The 8435-nt window shown below is 40.3% G+C and overlaps 1 non-coding gene across 1 annotated transcript; it reads right to left on the minus strand.

The window, feature by feature from the left end:
• Window positions 1-7807: 7807 nt before the first annotated feature.
• LOC130971184 (small nucleolar RNA R71) lies at window positions 7808-7915 on the minus strand. The gene has a single exon (XR_009082418.1). It is a non-coding gene; the product is annotated as a small nucleolar RNA R71 (small nucleolar RNA).
• Window positions 7916-8435: the final 520 nt, after the last annotated feature.

Consider the following 8435-nt stretch of genomic DNA (forward strand, 5'->3'; position numbering starts at 1 on the left):
AAGTTATATACTTCCATCTGGACAAAATAAGAGAAATCTTCAAGTTGCCTCAACTACAAGATGATCCTGATTCCTTTAATAGGAGGATGGTGAGAGTAGATAAGGGGTTGGATCAAGTTCTAGAGGACATATGCCTCCCTGGAACTAAGTGGATAACCAATTCTAAGGGTGTCCCAAACCAACTCAAGAGGGGAGACCTCAAACCAATTGCAAGAGGTTGGCTAGACTTTATTGGGCGTTCCATATTGCCCACTAGCAACCGTTCTGAGGTCACCATCAAGAGAGCAGTGATGATTCACTGCATTATGCTTGGAAAAGCAGTGGAGGTGCATCATGTGATTGCTTGTGAGATCTACACAATTGCAAATAAGAATTCCACTGAAGCCAAATTGGCCTACCCAAGCTTGATCTCCTTGCTATGTAAAGAGGCTGGGGTAAAGATGGGAGTAGATGAGTTCATACCCATTGAACATCCAATCACCAAGAAGTCAATGGAAGGACAAGTGCAAGACAACTCTATCAAGAGGAGGGCGCGTGAGTTCCTCCCTGAATTCCCTGAAATTGGCTACTGGGCCAGCCTAGAAGCATCCATCAACAAGCTGCAAGAGACTATGGAGCAACTGAAGGAAGAACAGCAGAATCAGAACTGCATGATCTGCAAATTGCTGAAGGAACAAGAGAAGCAGGGGCGTGAAATCAAAGAACTGAAGCGCCAAAAGCTCTCCTCTCAAGCTGAGAGAGCATCCACTTCTCAAAATCAAGGTTGTTGAGTCCTAACTCTGTGAAACCTCTATCATTAGGAGCCTCTGTTTTTCGTTTTTTTTCCTTTATTTTTAGTCTCATCTTATATCTATATTTGAGTCTTGTTCTTAATTAATAAAATTAATAAAGTTTATGCCTTAAAGCTATGAATGTCCTATGAATCCATCACCTCTCTTAAAAGAAAAATGCTTTAATCACAAAAGAACAAGAAGTACAGGGTTTCGAAATTTATCTCTGAAACTAGTTGAATTAGCTTGATGTGGTGACAATACTTTTTGTTTTCTGAATGAATGCTTGAACAGTGCATATGTCTTTTGAATTTGTTGTTTTAAGAATGTTAAAATTGTTGGCTCTTGAAAGAATGAGGAGAAAGAGAACTGTTATTGAGGATCTGAAAAATCATCAAATTGATTCTTGAAGCAAGAAAAAGCAATATTCAAAAAAAAAAAAATTTCGAAAAAAAAAAGAGAAGGAAATAAAGTTGTGATCCAAGGCAACAAGAGTGTGCTTAAGAACCCTGGACACCTCTAATTGGGGACTTTAGCAAAGCTGAGTCACAATCTAAAAAGGTTCACCCAATTATGTGTCTGTGGCATGTATGTATCCGGTGGTAATACTGGAAGACAGAGTGCTTTGGGCCACAGCCAAGACTCATACACTAGCTATGTTCAAGAATCAATATACTTAACTAGGAGAATCAATAACACTATCTGAGTTCTAAGTTCTTATAGATGCCAATCATTCTGAACTTCAAAGGATAGAGTGAGATGCCAAAACTGTTCGGAGGCAAAAAGCTACTAGTCCCGCTCATCTAATTGGAACTATGTTTCTTTGATATTTTGGAGTCTATAGTATATTCTCTTCTTTTATCCTATTTTGATTTTCAGTTGCTTGGGGACAAGCAACAATTTAAGTTTGGTGTTGTGATGAGCGGATAATTTGTATGCTTTTTGGCATTGTTTTTAGTATGTTTTTAGTATCTTTTTTAGTATATTTTTATTAGTTTTTAATTAAAATTCACTTTTCTGGACTTTACTATGAGTTTGTGCGTTTTTCTGTGATTTCAGGTATTTTCTGACTGAAATTGAGGGTCCTGAGCAAAAATCTGATCCAGAGACTGAAAAGGACTGCAGATGCTATTGGATTCTGACCTCCCTGCACTCAAAGTGGATTTTCTGGAGCTACAGAAGCCCAATTGGCGCGCTCTCAACGGCATTGGAAAGTAGACATCCTGGGCTTTCCAGCAATATATAATAGTCCATACTTTGTCCAAGATTTGATGGCCCAAACCCGCGTAGCAATCCGGCCTCAGAAATTCCAGCGTTAAACGCCGGAACTGGAATAAAAGTTGGAGTTAAACGCCCAAACTGGCATGAGAACTGGCGTTTAACTCCAGAAAAGGTCTCTACACGAATTTCCTTCATTGCTCAGCCCAAGCACACACCAAGTGGGCCAGGAAGTGGATTTTTCTGTCATTTACTCATTTCTGTAAACCTTAGGATACTAGTTTACTACATATAGGACCTTTTTACATTGTAATCAGAACCTTATGACCTCATAACATTTTGTACACGTTCTTTCCACAGTATGAGCCTCTAAACCCCATGGTTGGGGGTGAGGAGCTCTGCTGTGTCTTGATGGATTAATGCAATTACTACTGTTTCTTATTCAATCATGCTTGCTTCCATTCTAAGATAACACTTGTTCTTAATCCGGATGAATGTGATGATCCGTGACAATCATCATCATTCTCAACCATGAACACGTGCCTGACAACCACCTCTGTTCTAGCTTAGATTGAGTAGTTATCTCTTGGGTTCTTTAATCGGAATCTTCGTGGTATAGGCAGGACCTGATGGCAGCATTCAAGAGAATCCGGAAGGTCTAAACCTTGTCTGTGGTATTCTGAGTAGGATTCAATGATTGAATGACTGTGACGTGCTTCAAACCTGTAACCTACTGGGCATTAGTGACAGACGCAAAAGAGTGATTCTATTCCGGTAGGGGAGGGAACGAAACCGGTGATTGGCAGCACTGTGACAGAGTGTGTGCATTAGCTTTCACTGCGCGGATGGGAGGTAGCTGCTGACAACAGTGAGACCCTACACGAGCTTGCCATGGAAGGAGACATGCGTGTTTGATGAAGAAGATAGTAGGAAAGCAGAGATTCGGAAGATGGAGCATCTCCAAACCTCAACCCATTCTCCATTACTGCAGTACAAGTAACCATTACATGTTCTTTTGCTTCTTACAATCAATCCTGATAATTTCTGATATCCTGACTAAGATTTACAAGATAACCATAGCTTGCTTCAAGCCGACAATCTCCGTGGGATCGACCCTTGCTCACGCAAGGTATTACTTGGACGACCCAGTGCACTTGCTAGTTAGTTGTGCGGGATTGCAAAAGTGTTATTGCAATTTCGTGCACCAACAGGCTGTTCCAACTGGCGCTTTTCTCCAAGGTTTGTGCAGATGGACTTGTTTGTCGCCCATATAGAAGTTCTTTTCCTTTCCTTATTCGGTGGCCATCCTGAAAGAAGAGGAAAAAGAAGAAAAGTAACCCAGAAATAAAAATAAAAAAATAAAAAAAATCTGGGTAGGTTAATGCCAAATAATGAGGGTCCCAATTACATGGTAGCTACGACATGCAAATGAGAAAATAATAGAAGCACATGGCATACCAGTGGTGCAAAAGGTGCAACAAGGGGAAGAGAGTGCAAGACAATATAAATTCATGTCAATGCAAAATTAATACAAATATCATAAAGGATTAGCATTGACTTAAAAAAAAATATTACCAAACAGCGTAAAACAAGTCACTGCGCACCAAAATAATACCAGAAAAGATACAACAGTTGAATAAGAGCATTTAAAACCAATGGAAATAAGGAAAATAGAATGAGAGTGAAGAAGGATGAGAAGTTAAAGGGATGAAGAAAGAGAAAGGAAGAAGGGAGGAAGAAAGAAATAGGAAGGGAAAGAAAAGATTTATATATGGGGAAGAAAGGATAAGAGAATTAGCTGCTCTGGATAAGCTGTGCGCCGCTTGTGACGCGGGCGCATGAGCGACGCGTTCGTGCGGATAGCGCTTCTATGAAATGACGTAGACGCGTCATCCACGCGGTCGCGTGGATCGATTTATGCTATTAGCGCGAGGGCAGCCTCGCGATCGCGTGACTCTCTGTTTGAAATTCATATTGCCAAATCTTTGGGTGACGCGATCGCGTAGATAGCCTAAATTTGAAAACAGCGCGGACGCGTGGGGCACGCGTACACGTGGCAAGACTTGTGCTTCTAGCACGAGTCCAGCCCAATTCTAGCTCAACTTTCGGCCATACACCCTTTTTACGTCGATTTTGAGGCACGCGTTCGTGTGGGTGACGCAGACGCGTGTGATGAGCGGATAATTTATACGCTTTTTGGCATTGTTTTTAGTATGTTTTTAGTATGATCTAGTTAGTTTTTAGTATATTTTTATTAGTTTTTAGTTAAAATTCACTTTTCTGGACTTTACTATGAGTTTGTGTGTTTTTCTGTGATTTCAGGTATTTTCTGGCTGAAATTGAGGGACCTGAGCAAAAATCTGATTCAGAGACTGAAAAGGACTGCAGATGCTGTTGGATTCTGACCTCCCTGCACTCGAAGTAGATTTTCTGGAGCTACAGAAGCCCAATTGGCGCGCTCTCAACGGCGTTGGAAAGTAGACATCCTGGGCTTTCCAGCAATATATGATAGTCCATACTTTGCCCAAGATTTAATGGCCCAAACCGGCGTTCAAAGTCACCCTCAGGAATTCCAGCGTTAAACTCCGGAACTGGCACCAAAATGGGAGTTAAACGCCCAAACTGGCACCAAAGCTGGCGTTTAACTCCAAGAAGAGTCTCTACACGAAAATGCTTCATTGCTCAGCCCAAGCACACACCAAGTGGGCCCGGAAGTGGATTTTTATGTCATTTACTCATCTTTGTACACCTTAGGCTACTAGTTTTCTATAAGTAGGACCTTTTACTATTGTATTAGACATCTGGGTAGCTATCTTTGAGTTTCATGCTATCTTAGATCATTTGGGAGGCTGGCCATTCGGCCATGCCTAGACCTTGTTCTTATGTATTTTCAACGGTGGAGTTTCTACACACCATAGATTAAGGTGTGGAGCTCTGCTGTACCTCGAGTATTAATGCAATTACTATTGTTCTTCTATTCAATTCCGCTTGTTCTTTGTCCAAGATATCACTTGTTCTTCAACTTGATGAATGTGATGATCTGTGACACTCATCATCATTCTCACTTATGAACAAAGTGACTGACAACCACTCTTGTTCTACAAGCATATGAGGCTCTAGTGTTTATCTCTTGGATTCCTGATACACGATGCATGGTTGATCACCTGACAACCGAGTGCTCGCCTGACAAATGAGCCAGCCATTCCGTGAGATCAGAGTCTTCGTGGTATAGGCGAGAACTGATGGCGGCATTCAAGAGAATCCGGAAGGTCTAACCTTGTCTGTGGTATTCTGAGTAGGATTCAATGATTGAATGACTGTGACGTGCTTCAAACTCCTAGCAGGCGGGGCGTTAGTGACAGACGTAAAAGAATCACTGGATTCTATTCCGGCCTGACCGAGAACCGACAGCTGATTAGCCATATGCTGTGACAGAGCATAGGAATATTTTCACTGAGAGGATGGGAGGTAGCCACTGACAACGGTGAAACCCTTGCATAAGCTTGCCATGGAAAGGAGTAAGAAGGATTGGATGAAGACAGTAGGAAAGCAGAGAGACGGAAGGGAAGGCATCTTCATACGCTTATCTGAAGCTCTTACAAATGATATGCATAAGTATCTCTATCTTTATCTCTATGTTTTATTCATTCATCACCTATACCCATTTGAGTCTGCCTGACTAAGATTTACAAGGTGACCATAGCTTGCTTCATACCAACAATCTCCGTGGGATCGACCCTTACTCACGTAAGGTATTACTTGGACGACCCAGTGCACTTGCTGGTTAGTTGTGCGAAGTTGTAGTGATCACAATTTCGTGCACCAAGTTTTTGGCGCCGTTGCCGGGGATTGTTCTTGTGTATGGACAACTGACGGTTCATCTTGTTGCTTAGATTAGGTATTTTTCTTCAGAGTTCTTAAGAATGAATTCTAGAGTTTCATGATGATCTGCTGAAATTTGGCTGGCTGAGAAGCCATGTCTAATCTTATTGGACCGAGGTTTCAACTGATCATCACAATAGCTTGTTGATTTCCATCAATCTTGCCATTGGAGCAATGATCTGCTAAGGCTTGGCTGGCCATTGGCCATGTCTAGTGTTTTGGACCGAAGCTTTCTTTGAAAGCTTGGCTGGCTGTGAAGCCATGTCTAATTCCTGGACCGAAGTCTTAGACTAGCATTGCAATGATTCCTGGAATTCAAATTGAGAATTCTGAAACCTTCATTTTCTATTTTCATATAATTTTCGAAAAAGCACAAAAAAATTACAAAATCATAAAAAACCAAAAAGATTTTATGTTTCTTGTTTGAGTCTAGTGTCTAATCTTAAGTTTGGTGTCTTGCATGCCTTGTTTATTTGATCTTGGTTCTATTTTCAAGTCAATAGTACAGGGAACTGAAGATTCAGAACATGCAGCAGAGGAATTACACAGAAAAAGCTGGGCGTTCAAAACGCCCAGTGAAGAAGGACAGACTGGCGTTTAAACGCCAGCCAGGGTACCTGGTTGGGCGTTTAACGCCCAAAAAGGTAGCATTTTGGGTGTTAAACGCCAGAATGGATACCATTCTGGGCGTTTAACGCCAGGATGGCAAAAGGGGGAAGATTTTGTTTTCAAATCAAATTTTTTTTTCAAAGTTTTCAAAGTTTTTCAAAATCAAATCTTTTTCAAATCAAATCTTTTCAATCAAATGTTTTCAAAATCAATTTCTTTCCTTTTTCAAAGATACTTACTAACAATTAATGATTTGATTGAACATCTCAAGTTTATTGCCTTTTCTGTTGAGAAAGGTTTAATGTTTGAATCATATCTTTTCTTGTTAGGCAAGTCAGTAAATTTTTTTAAAATCATATCTTTTAAAAATTGTTTTCAAATCATATCTTTTAAAATTGTTTTCAAATCATATCTTTTCAATCATATCTTTTCGAGCACATCTTTTTCAAATAGTTTTCAACTATATCTTTTTAACTTCTAATCTCAAAATCTTTTCGAAAATTACTTGATATTTTTTCTTTCACTCTTGATTTTCGAAAATCAATTAAAGTTTTTCAAAATATTTTCAAACTTTTTCACTTAATTTTCGAAAATTTCCTTCCCCTCTTCTCACATCCTTCTATTTATGGAGTATCACTCCTTCTTAATGCACAATTCGAACTCTATCTGATCAAGTTTGAATTCTTCTACCTCTTTCTTCTGTTTTTCGTTTCCTCTGACACCTCAAGGAATCTCTATACTGTGACATAGAGGATTCCACATTCTCTTATTCTTTTCTCTTTCATATGAGCAGGAACAAAGACAAAGGCATTCTTGTTGAAGCTGACCCTGAACCTGAGAGGACCTTGAAGCGAAAGCTAAGAGAAGCTAAGGCACAACTCTCTGTAGAGGACCTAACCGAATTCTTCAAAGGAGAAGAAGATATGGCAGCCGAAAACAACAACAATGCCAACAATGCAAGGAAGGTGCTGGGTGACTTTACTGCACCTACTCCCGACTTCTATGGGAGAAGCATCTCTATCCCTGCCATTGGAGCAAACAACTTTGAGCTTAAGCCTCAATTAGTTTCTCTAATGCAACAGAATTGCAAGTTCCATGGACTTCCATTGGAAGATCCTCATCAGTTTTTAGCTGAGTTCTTGCAAATCTGTGACACAGTCAAGACTAATGGGGTTGACCCTGAGGTCTACAGACTGATGCTATTCCCTTTTGCTGTAAGAGACAGAGCTAGAATATGGTTGGACTCTCAACCTAAAGAAAGCCTGGACTCTTGGGAAAAGCTAGTCAATGCCTTCTTGGCAAAGTTCTTTCCACCTTAAAAATTGAGTAAGCTTAGAGTGGAAGTCCAAACCTTCAGACAGAAGGATGGAGAATCCCTCTATGAAGCTTGGGAAAGATACAAACAATTAATCAGAAAATGTCCTTCAGACATGCTTTCTGAATGGAGCATCATAGGTATTTTCTATGATGGTCTCTCTGAACTATCCAAGATGTCTTTGGATAGCTCTGCTGGAGGATCTCTTCATCTGAAGAAGACACCTACAGAGGCTCAAGAACTCATTGAAATGGTTGCAAATAACCAATTCATGTACACTTCTGAAAGGAATCCTGTGAACAATGGGACAAGTCAGAAGAAAGGAGTTCTTGAGATTGATGCTCTGAATGCCATACTGGCTCAGAATAAGATATTGACTCAACAAGTCAATTTGATTTCTCAAAGTCTGTCTGGAATGCAAAATGCACCAAGCAGTACTAAGGATGCTTCATCTGAAGAAGAAGCTTATGATCCTGAGAACCCTTCAATGGAAGAGGTGAATTACCTAGGAGAACCCTATGGAAACACCTATAATTCTTCATGGAGAAATCACCCAAATTTCTCATGGAAGAATCAAGAGAAACCTCAACAAGGTTTCAACAACAACAATGGTGGAAGAAACAGGTTTAGCAATGGCAAAC

The sequence above is a fragment of the Arachis stenosperma genome, chromosome 3 (assembly GCF_014773155.1).
Source record: "Arachis stenosperma cultivar V10309 chromosome 3, arast.V10309.gnm1.PFL2, whole genome shotgun sequence".
Classification (NCBI taxonomy): Eukaryota; Viridiplantae; Streptophyta; class Magnoliopsida; order Fabales; family Fabaceae; genus Arachis; species Arachis stenosperma.